Source organism: Antedon mediterranea, chromosome 1 (assembly GCF_964355755.1).
Source record: "Antedon mediterranea chromosome 1, ecAntMedi1.1, whole genome shotgun sequence".
NCBI classification, from domain to species: domain Eukaryota; kingdom Metazoa; phylum Echinodermata; class Crinoidea; order Comatulida; family Antedonidae; genus Antedon; species Antedon mediterranea.
In genome coordinates, this window is record NC_092670.1 from 27066737 (window position 1) to 27079049 (window position 12313).

Consider the following 12313-nt stretch of genomic DNA (forward strand, 5'->3'; position numbering starts at 1 on the left):
ATTATTATTTATTCAAATATTATTAATTAAGTATTTTGTCGTGGCCAATGTAAATTTTTCCTGACAAAATTCTCTTTAATATAAAATACAAGTCATTTAATTATATCAATATTTAACCAATTTCAGTGTAGCTTGTACAAAACGAATTTTTCTTAGGGCCTAGTGAATGTGTTAAACTTACCAATGTTAACGTTGTTGTGCTGTGCCAGGGGGGGAAGTGTATTTCTATTCACCGCAACAATCAATTCAAGTGAGACGAAATCCGAATATGAAATCTTGTAGTTTAGTCTTTATATTTTTGCAGATACCATCCACAATTTGGTACAAGCAACAACCTTATTAAATCTAACATTCGTAATGTTTAATGTGGTTCCTAAACACTGCTTTCATGGTGGAAACAATATTTTATTGGAACCCTCAGAAAAAAATGTGTGTTCCATAATGGACGCCATGTTGTCTATAGGCGCTACATCAAATCGTACATATTTGTCGCACTAAAATTAGGATAAAACTATTTTAATCTATTTTTTGCTTATTATTAATTCATTTATATATTATTTTGATTATTCGAAGATATATATAATATCAGTAACTATTTTATTCAACTGAATAATACATTTTGAAAAGGTCATGGGTCAAAACCAGTAGAAAAAATTTAAATTATGAACGTTTGAATGTAATTTTCTTTTTATACCACACATTTGTGTGGTCAAACTTTGTGTTATCACTTTAAAAATATCAGTAAAATAATTATCATGAGGACTTTTCTTATTCTTAAAGCTCGGGTACAGGCATGAATTTTAAATATAATATCTGGTTAATTGTACATAAATCAAATATTTGTAATAGAAATCAAGACGAAAAAACATGAATTTCCCTTAATATGGTCAAATACAAAATTTGGCAAAATTCTGCCATAAAAACCAGGAAGACTTTTTTTCAGTAGTTAGGTAGTTTAACCTAATGTAATAACATGTCTGGTGACTCCCTAGAAGGTGAAAAAAGATGGTGGATATACGGTGGATAATTTTTGCTATAGCATGAAAATAAAAATCTGAAGTTGAATAAAAATACCCGAAATGTAAAATTTAAGTTATATTGCCTATATTTAGTCATCTAATGACATTTTTTTACCACAGCATTTATTTTTCATAGCTTTTTAAAATGCCTCTCTATTTACAAAATTTGTGTACAAAAGAATACAGATTTTACTGTGAAATTTGAACTCCCCCCCCCCCCCCCCCTGAAAAGAAAAATGCTTATTTTCAACAAGCTCGTGTAACACAAATAAAATCCCAAAAATTTATGAAACATAAGGGAAACTATAGATTGATAATTATTGGAATGTATGATCAAATAGAAATTTTTTGCCTGCACCTGGCCTTTAAGAGATCAAAACGGGATTGAACGATAGGATTTTCACCCGGTGGCCTAATATATCTTCAATCTCTGCTTGTCTACCAGAAAATTCCCTTCAGCCTTAAAAACTTCTAAAATTATCCCAATTTATAAAAAAGGAAACCCTCATTCTTTTTCAAACTATCGTCAAAATCTATCTATCATGTTTTTCAAAAATAATCGAACGTCTTATATATATTATTTTTTCTTATCACAATATTCTTCAAGACAACCAATATGGTTTCAGACCAAACTACTTCACTGATCTTGCTGTTCTTGATATCTTTAACAAAATCTCCTCTGCTCTCTCTGACCATCATCACACAATCGGCTTATTCCTTGACCTTTCTAAAGCCTTTGACACAATTGATTATTCCATCTTACTAAGTAAACTTTATCACTATGGTATTCGTGGGACTCCCTTATACTCTCTACTCTCTGACTACCTCCAAAACCGAACCCAAATCACATCTTTTAATTCTCACTCCTCGTGTTGCCTTCCTTATGACTTGTGGCTTCCTCCAAGAATCTATACTTGGACCTCTCCTTTTCCTAATCTACATCAATGATATCCAACAAGCCTCAAATTCATTTTCTTATGTTCTTTTTGCCGACAATTCCAATATTTTCCTCTCTCATCCCGACCTTAATAAATTAATTTCAACTTTTAATTCCAAAATTCACCACGTCTCAAACTGGTTCAAAACTAACAAACTCTCATTAAATATTGATGAAACTAACTTTATTCACTTCTCAAATTGTAACAAATCTAAATAAAACCACATGGAAATCTTCATAGATGTTTTAATTAAACAAGTTGATCATACTCAATTCCTTGGAGTGACAATTGACGACAAACTGAACTGGAAGCGTCGCATTACTACAATCTCCAACATAATCTCTCGATCTATAGGTATAATAAACAAACTCAAATTCACTTTCCCACAAAACATCTTACTTTCCCTTTATAATACCCTTATCCTGCCACATCTTAATTATTGCAACATTCCTTGGGCTGTCACACATTCCAAACACCAAACTGTTTGTCGATGGACTATACCAGAAACAACAAGACATGACAAACTTTTTAAATTACAAAAAAAGGCGATCCGCATCTGTACCCATTCCCAACACCTCACTCATTCCAAACCCCTTTTCTACAAAGTAAAAACTCTTAACATCTTCGACATACGGCTTTTTTCATGCACAAATTTAGTAATCAGAAACTTCCTATCACATTTAGTTTATTTTATTTTTATTTTATTCAATTTTCAGGCACAAAAATACATGACAACAAGACAGCGGTGCAGCACCCTGAGGATTGCCATGAGTGCAAAGCACTATCGAGATGGCTCTCCATATACTGCACTTCATTTAACCGATTCTTTACAAAAAACAACGAAGTTCACAATTATAACACCCGCAACTCTAACAAATATATCCCTATCAATAACCATTCCACAGCAAGAAACTCAATTAAATCCACTGGCCCCATTTGATGGAACTCTTTTCAGACCTCTCTAACTAACTGCTCTTTCGAATCCTTCAAGTTTAGCTACAAATCATCGTTGGTATCAAAGTATTCAATCGATCTCCTCTAAGAATTCAGTCGTTCTCCTCTAACCCAGTTTTTTTATCTCTTGTCCAGCATCTTTGTCCCTTCTGTCCTCGTTTTGTCACGTGTTTTTGTCCTGTGTCTTGTTGTACTTGTGTATGTATAGCTTAATTTTTTTAATTTTTCTTTATTCTTGTTATTATATTTATTAATTTATTCTTATTTTATTTTTAATTTATTTATTGACTACTTTTGAAACATTTATTATATATACTTTTTGAATTATTTTTTTCTGGTGGAAATAGCCTTAAAGCCCTTTGGGCTTATTTATGTTTCTCCAGCAGTGAGTAAGTGCATTCTACTTTACTTAGAAATAAGAAAAAAAACTGTCATGTTATTTCACAATGATGTATCTTATCAAAATAAAATTGAATTGAAAAAAAAATGTGTGATTGGTGAATACGACTAGTTCTAATATTAATATTAGGTATATGTAATATACATTATGTATGTTAGTGGAATTTTCAACCGCATTTTTGGCACGCAATTTAGGTTTTTCATAGCACCCTCTGGTTTCATAAAACAAGTTGGGATGTCGGAGTTTGTCATTGTAATAGTTTGTTTATATTGTGATTTATCATGTTTAATATCTTGTTGTTTTGACGCACCTTTCATACATTGAGTGCCACTGATGTAAATTGTGACTGTATGTTATTATATTAATATTGGTTATCCGCACGTGGCGGATAACTCCTTGTTATTGTCAGGATCTTTTTTTTTTGGTTATCTGCACTTGCTCAGTGGCGGATCTAGGGGGGGGGTGGGGCACCCCACTTAATTCTCAAAAAAAAAAAAAAGATGCAGCCAACCACCGCGACCGTCGCTAGGCGTGTATTCGACGCACCTAACTCTTTTAATTAAGAAGAGAAGAGTAGGCTAGCCTAGAGCTAGGGTTAACATATTATACTGTAGTTGTGTAATAGGCCTACATAGTGAAAGAGTTAAGAGTTTAATTACTATTTATGAATTTAAGAGTTTAAAAAGAAAACGCGATTTAAAATCTTATGAAAATACCCACAACTGAGTTTATTTACAAAACACACGCAATCCTAACTACCAGCGTCACGTTTGTCTAGCTCGCTCCTCGTGTGAATGCGAACGTCATCACTCTCCAAAAATTCCCCATTTTCAGTTAACGTTAATTACCGCCCTGGTCCGTGTGTGTGCAAGCGTTAGCGTGGTATATTTACACCCCTGTACAGAGTGGAGTGTAATATTGTAATATAATGTTGCGTTGTTGAGGTACTAATGAAGACTCTTACTCGCTTGACTGTCGTAACACATATATTGTTTATTCAGTATAATACTTCAGTACAATATACAACTATAAGTATAGATAAGGAACGGAGGATCAATGATGCTGTCGGTGAGGTGTGAAGTGTGTAGGTCTGCTTCTGAAGAAGTGGCTGCGAGGTGTGTGCTCCGTGAAGTGGCTGTAAGGTGTGTGCTCCGTGAAGTGGCTGTAAGGTGTGTCTGGGCTCTTCTGAAACTTGGGAGTATATTGGCCCTCGGTTCATTTACATATGTCACTATGTAATCTTAGAGGTTACTGATTGGTCCTAAGTTGGTCCAGGGGTGTTTAAGTGGGAATGATTGATCTTATCTGGGGAGGTTACAATGATGAATTGGCCCTGTCGAATCTCTGCTAAAAACTGTCAATATCTAATTGTTTTACGATGGGAACAGTCCCAAAGTTATTCTTTAGGGATTCTATTATAAACTAAATGGTCATTAAAACATCTGGACAAACTCTCCTCTGGACTTTCTGGGTCAAGTTTGTGAACCTATTTGAATTCTGATACAAAGGTCAATTTCTTAAATATAACAGTATATCGTTATATTACAATATCGTGAACTTTTTTCTCGCATATGAAGGTTTTTTATATAATAATGGTATGCAGTATAAACGATAAAAATAAACTAGAAATATGGTATTCTTTTATTATTTCATAGGCATAGAATAAACATGAAATGTCTTGTATGTACACGGCCGAAAAAAAGTGTATGGCGTATTTGGCGTTTTATTGATTTGTGTTATAGACACGGCGATTACTACAATCATTGTATACTAAATTACATTGAGTTATTCACCCGGCTGTAGGGTATATATCTGAGGTTAATAGATCATTAAAACACAGTACACTAACACATGCACTATCGAGGCATTTTCGGAGTACCACATTTACCAAATGTTCATTTTGTTTTAAGTGTTTTTCGATCAAAGTTTATTATTAGTTCGTCGAAAAAGATACGTACAGTATTTAGGAAGGATTTAATTAAATTTACATTATGTAACATTTGTTATTAAATGTGATGGAAACAGTTGCTCTAGCCTATTAAAGAGTGTGCAAGCATCTATTTTTTCAAAAATTTCCTGAGACTCCTTTCGTGGCAGATTGTTTAACTCATAAAATTGACCTGTAGCTGTAGATGTGCAAGAAACTTTGTTATATGATATTAGAGTCACGCAGCGCAAGTTACGCACGATTTTATGAAATTTATGGTTGCTCATAAATTCTTTTAAAACAAATATTTTTCAGTGAAACTTTACGAAAGTGTATTTCATAATATGGAGCAACTTTTGACATGATAAAAATGGCGTGCTACGCAAAAAATTATGCGAGTTATTTCTAATCAATTTTGCGTACATTTCAGGTCATTTTTAGCATTTACAAATTTTCTATTTGTTTGCGTTTTGCGCACGCACTTGTGTGCACAGTTCGTACAAAGCGTAGAAAAATGTTTTTTTGCAATTGATTTTTGTTTTTCATACGTTCTGTAGTATATTTAATTCTTTTATGAACTTTTATTGCAAATTAATGATGCATGTGCACGTTAATCTTTAGAAATCGTGTGAAAGAATAGGTAATATAATGCCAATTTGTATTTGGAAATATCTATTTTTATTCAGTTATTATAGCTCCCCATAATTTATTATGGAAGCTGATGAGTTGTAGATATCAATTCTTGTAAAATTAATTGTACCTACCGGTTGTTTTGACGTCACCATATGAGGCATGGCATCACAAAATCGGCGTAGTGTCGGAAATAATAATTTTTAACATTTTTATATATTCGTAATCTATATTTAATAAGCTTTGAAATGAGCCGTTGTTTATTAAAATTGGTTTATTATATGAAGAGTGATCGGGTTAGTGGTTTGTTTACAAAAGCGCCGTAAAGAAAGTTGATTTTTTAGTGAACAAAAATACAATTTCCTAATGATTTTCAATGGAAACGACTTAAATAATTGCAAAATACACATAATTTTTTTATGAACAAGAGTTTGATATGTTAAAGATATGTAACCCTGCCATGGTTTACCATGTTTTCCTTATTAGATTTTTAATCTTTTAATCCTTTCTTTGTTGTTGAGCCCAAGTTTTAATTAGGGCCTGTTCGTAGGGGTTGAAAATACCAGCTTATTCCCGATTTCCGTTCGCGTGATCCAATTAACTTTTGCCTCAGGCTACAAAAAATTCGAGGCAAAATGTTCACCAAATTTGCAGGTTATTTCAGCGATAATCCAATTATACTCGGCCTTCGAGGATAATAAATCTCCGATAGAGGCAATGTGTCAAATTTTGACAAACGTTCGCTGCCTAGGCCCGTCATTTCTCCTACGAAGCTCTTCCATACACGCTTCGAGAGCGATCGTCAGCTGGTGCTGTCCTTGTTGGTGTAGACCGCTTAGGAATACACCCCGCTTAGTAGGCCTAGCTGGTCGGTGGTGTTTCCGTCGTGTAACATTGGGCTCAAATTCTTTGTCAATGAGTAAAATAATGGTCATCAGGAGAAGGCATATTTCGGCAGGATTATCGGCGTTAAGAGGCATAAGGTTTGTCGCAAGGATGATAAGCAGTGTAAAAGGTAGCAAGTAATTGTTATTGTAAAGAAAGATCGCGAGTAAAAAATATACAACACAAAACTAGCGTGCGAAAATGGGGTCGTTTGTTGTAAAGACAACTGACCTTAAAACGTAATTTCCGGTTTGTGATTCGTCGATTAAGCATTTAAGCGGTTAAATATTTCAAGTACAAACAACGCTCAATTTATAACCCGAGGCATGGGTGAAATTAAGCGCTTATTTTAACCACCGTACGAACACGACCTTAGTTGTTTATCTTTTGGTTAGAACTTCCTTTGCTGTTTATGTCATTATGTCATAAACTATGTGGTAATGCATGAGAGCTTTCTGTTTTTTCTATAGACACTGACCAATAAGGGCCAGTTAACCCTTTGCTTTTTTCCCCAGCAACATGGATTGACCAATGGGATTAGCCTTGGTCAGGTGACTGGGCCAATATTAGGGTATGTTCCCATGTTTCATTCTCTTTTCCTGATTATGCCATCTGAAGTGCTGGTCATTTCCAAGTGTTACAAATTAAAATATATGACTTATTTAAAGCTAACTTACGTTTTACTGTACTACAGTATAGTTTACATTACCGAACTAAGTTTTAAGTTCGCGTTGGTTGGAAGTTTGTGCTAGTTTGGCATATTGCACTAAAAAAACTATATTTGATCGACTGTATTGTACATATTGGAGACTGTTCGTTTTATTTTGAATATTGGCTCTTTGTATAGGTGAGTGTTTGAACACCAATTTACTTTGTTCTATATTTAAAATTCATTATTGTATAAGTATATTACTGTTGTTATTATTTACAGTTAATGCTGTTTTAATGGAAGTCATTACAGTATAGTATATAACTTAACGTGACATTATTATTAATTATGTTTAAACCTATTTTTATAAATGGAATGTTTCCATGATTGATCTGTTACTGTTAGGGTAAGCAGGCTCAAGATAGACCTATTATATGATATAGGCATTGTATAGATCAGCAAATTGTTATTTTCCTCTTTTACTTATTTATTGTTCTTTAAGACAATGTTTTCATTTTCCTTTTCATTATGTTATTTTTGAAACAACGATTGCTATTATCAAGTCGTTTATGACTATTGTAAGGTACATTCAATGTTAAACTATTTTAGACAGTATACTGTATTATTATACTGTATTTTGGCTCTTTGTATAGGCTACCGAAGAACCACTGGTTCTCGGACACGGAAATTATCTGTTTAGACTGCTATATAAATCAACTGTATTCATCTACCGTAAGGCGAAAAATGCAAGACGGAGGTCAAGGTCGCCGTTGGAAGCGGTAGCTACCTTATCTTGAATAACCTTATCGGCGCCTTAGATAAAGTCATACTTTCCGTTCTCTTTTGTTTTATTTTTATTTTATTCTAGTTTGGTCGAATAAACTGTGTTTTGTTCCATTTAAATTTATGTTCTGATGTTTTTGTATTTGAGTTACGTTTGCGCTATATTTATTCGTTAAGATTAATTATAAAAGTTGCGGAAACAAACCTGGGTTACAGATAAGTGTTTGTAGTATCGTTTTTTATTGAAATTTTAAAATGTTTAGGTTAGGCCGTTTTTCACATTCTGAACTTCAAGGCAAAATATCTCAAAGTTCGGGTTGCGACTCTGCGCCGCTTTAGTGATGCCAGGCCTCATATTGCCACTCAAATTTTTTAAATAGATTTTTTTTCTCTTTTGTACTAATTAATCCCATTTCATTTAATAGAGCGCATCGCACCAATGCTGCGTTCCCCATTTTCTCCTAGATTTTAATATGTTCTTGCTAAATCAATTTTCTTTCAATGTCTTTTCTTTTAATGTAATTATTTAGATAAATTATCTTCTAAAACAGTTATCTTTATACTGTATGTCAATTAGATGATGTCATCATGTTAATAAATGGATTTAAAAGATGAGTCTCGTAATTTCATCTAACTGTATATAACATAAACAGTGTGTACTGTAAATACTGTAATATGCTGTATGACACAAAATAGGTACAATTCAGCACTGTAAACATATTTAATTCATGTCATAGGATGGCATAATAATTTTCGACGTTCATATAGTTTAACGTATGTGCATGTTGCGTTGGCGCGGATAACCCAAACTCATCAAAGTGACGAGTTCAAATCTAGTTCTATCTTATTCTTCTTTCTTTCCACAAATTTTGAAATCTGGAAGTTGATGAGTATAAAATATAGGATTTCTTATATAGTCCAGGAGTATTAGACAAAAAAAGGGCCAAAGGTAGAAATAAATATGCTAAAGCTGAATTTTTCAGGATAGGTCCCCAATGTTGTCTGGAACAACATACTAAAAGTCCCCGGGTTTCCCTGTTGTGCTTCAACCTGATTGGGCCATTTTTCAAAATGGCGGCCATCTTAACATTATTTACCATATTTTGACAACCAGTAGGTGTAAGTAAACAATTTTGGTGTCAAAATACTCAGAAGACCAATATTTATATTCACTGTAATGGAGAAGTTTTTAAAAAAACGACTGGAAATGCCTGTTTTGACCTTTGACCATAAATTTGGATTATCTCAATATCTCATCAACGACTGGCCGTAGAGAGTTCAAAATTGTCCCAAATTATTCAGATTGCCCAACTTTCTATTCACTCTAATGAAAGAAAAATACTAAATTCTTTTAGAAACCTTCTATTCTGACCTTTGAACTATTGACCTAGAAGCATATTTTAATTTTATAGACATCTTGGTGATCGATAGGAATACATAAGCGAAATTGGTGTCCAAATACTCAGAAGACCCATATTTATATTCATTATAATGGAAAAGTTGTTTAAAAAATGACAGGAAATGCATGTTTTGAACTTTGACCCTAAATTTGGATTATCTCAATATCTCATCAACGACTGGCCGTAGAGACTTCAAAGTTTTCCCAAATTATTCGGAATTCCCAACTTTCTATTTACTTTAATGAAAGAAAAATACCAAAAACCTTTAGAAACCTTCTATTTTGACCTTTGAACTATTGACGTAGGCATATTTATTTTTATAGACATCTTGGTGATCGATAGGATACGAAATTGGTTTCAAAATTTATAACTTTGATCCTAAATTTGGGTTATATCAATACCGCATCAACTGCTGGCCGTAGAGACTTCAAAATTGTCCTAAATTAAGCAGTGTGCCCAACTCTCTATTCACTGTAGTTAAAGAAAAATACTAAAAGCCTTTAGAAACCACCTATTTTGCCATTTGAACTATTGATCTGGCCAATACAATATTTTATATCATAATTATATAGAAATCTTGGTGATCGATAGGAATACATAAGCGAATTTGTTGTCAAAATATTCCAAAACCTTTGACTTTAATCACTACATTATAATTTAATAATTTAAGTCCCAAATAGCATGATGGACATATCATACCATTCATCATGCCATGAGATGTCAAATTTATCTGAAACAGCCTAGAAAAAATGTCCGATGGACGAATAATAATATTCATCAATATAGATATGAGGCCATAATTTCAGGTATCAAAGGGTCACAATGTGTCATTTGACAAATCACCTAAATAATAAAATACAATATGAAACTCTTACAAATCTATCAAGATGGATTATAAAGAAATTGTCATTGTAAAGTTGTTATGGTCTTCAACAGATTTTCATGCCCTTATTTTATTAACCATCATAATTATAGTCCTGAAGTATTTTCGATTGTTTGAGAATTTTGATTAGAAAAAATACAGAGAAAAATGTTCACATCTTAAAGATAAATGCAATAATTCTTTTAAAATTAAATTGCATCATATCAGATAAGAATCGGAGGTATGACTAGAGCCTAAAATGAGACTTGGACTGAGACCTTGATAAATGGTTGGGTGGGTGACTATGTACAGTGTGCAGTTTTAGACAATTTAAAAAATGTTATAAGATGAATTATGTACTCCAGACCTATATACACAAAGAAATGTAATAGTGCAGCTCAATTGAAAAAAAAAAACAAATTTTACCAATAAGTGTGTAACAAATTTTACCAATAAGTGTGTGTCAAATCAACCAGTAGTGGTCTCTGCTATATATTAAATGGCACTGCCGAAGAGGAAACATTTCAGAATTGGTATAGCTCCAATGTTTAAACATGGACATTAGCCATATAGAAAAGGGCGTGGCATTTTTTGGAGGACTAATTTCTAACCTTAATATTTCAAGAATAAATAAATAATAAAATTTGTTTGGTTACTAATGAATAAAAGAAGTGAAAACAGGCTAAAGCCCAAACAGATAGTAAAATGTATCATATATATATATAGTTTAAAATTGGGGCTTGGTTTGTCTGTTTAGCATCGGAGCAATTTGGAATGAATTTTACCTCTCATGGCAACGGCCATATTGTTAGATTCTGTCTGTCTTTATGTCAACTTAAATTTAACTTTTTGCATCTAAGCCCTCCCTCTGGAGAGCACGGGCTATTGTCGGTTTATACAGGTAAGCTAGGCACGAAATAAGACTAATTCTCATTAAAATGTAATGATTAAGGTCAAAGGTCAAAACACTTTCAATCGCATTTAGTAAATTATTTCTATAAGAGTAAACAGAAACATGGGTGTTTTGGAGTATTTTGACACCAAATTCCCTTATGTATTCCTATCGATCACCAAGATTTCTATACAATTTTGGTATAAAATATGACCAGATCAAGGGTTCAAAGGTCAAAATAGAAGGTTTCTAAAGGAATTTGGTTTTTTTCTTTCATTAAAGTGAATAGAAAGTTGGGCATTCCGAATAATTTGGGACAACTTTGAAGTCTCTATACGGCCAGTTGTTGAGATATTGAGATAATCCAAATTTAGGGTCAAAGTTCAAAACATGCATTTCCGGTCATTTTTTTAAAAACTTTTCCATTATAATGAATATAAATATGGGTCTTCTGAGTATTTTGACAGCAATTTCGCTTGTGTACTCCTATCGATCACCAAGATGTCTATAAAATTAAAATATGTCTAGGTCAATAGTTCAAAGGTCAAAATAGAAGGTTTCTAAAGGAATTTGGTATTTTTCTTTCATTAAAGTGAATAGAAAGTTGGGCATTCTGAATAATTTGGGACAACTTTGAAGTCTCTACGGCCAGTCATTGATGAGATATTGAGATAATCCAAATTTAGGGTCAAAGTTCAAAACATGCATTTCCGGTCATTTTTTTAAAAACTTTTCCATTATAATGAATATAAATATGGGTCTTCTGAGTATTTTGACACCAAGATTGTTTACTTACACCTACTGGTTGTCAGCATATGGTAAATAATTTTAAGATGGCCGCCATTTTGAAAAATGGCCCAATCGGGTTGAAGCACAACGGGGAAACCCGGGGACTTTTAGTATGTTGTTTCAGACAACATTAGGGACCTATCCTGAAAAATTAAGCTTTAGCATATTTATTTCTACCTCAAAGT

General features: G+C 33.0%; 1 protein-coding gene across 2 annotated transcripts in view; it reads left to right on the forward strand.

The window, feature by feature from the left end:
• LOC140063611 (homologous-pairing protein 2 homolog) overlaps positions 1–12313 on the forward strand; it is a 111986-nt gene that overhangs the window by 98326 nt on the left and 1347 nt on the right. The gene's annotated exons all lie outside the window — the stretch shown is intronic.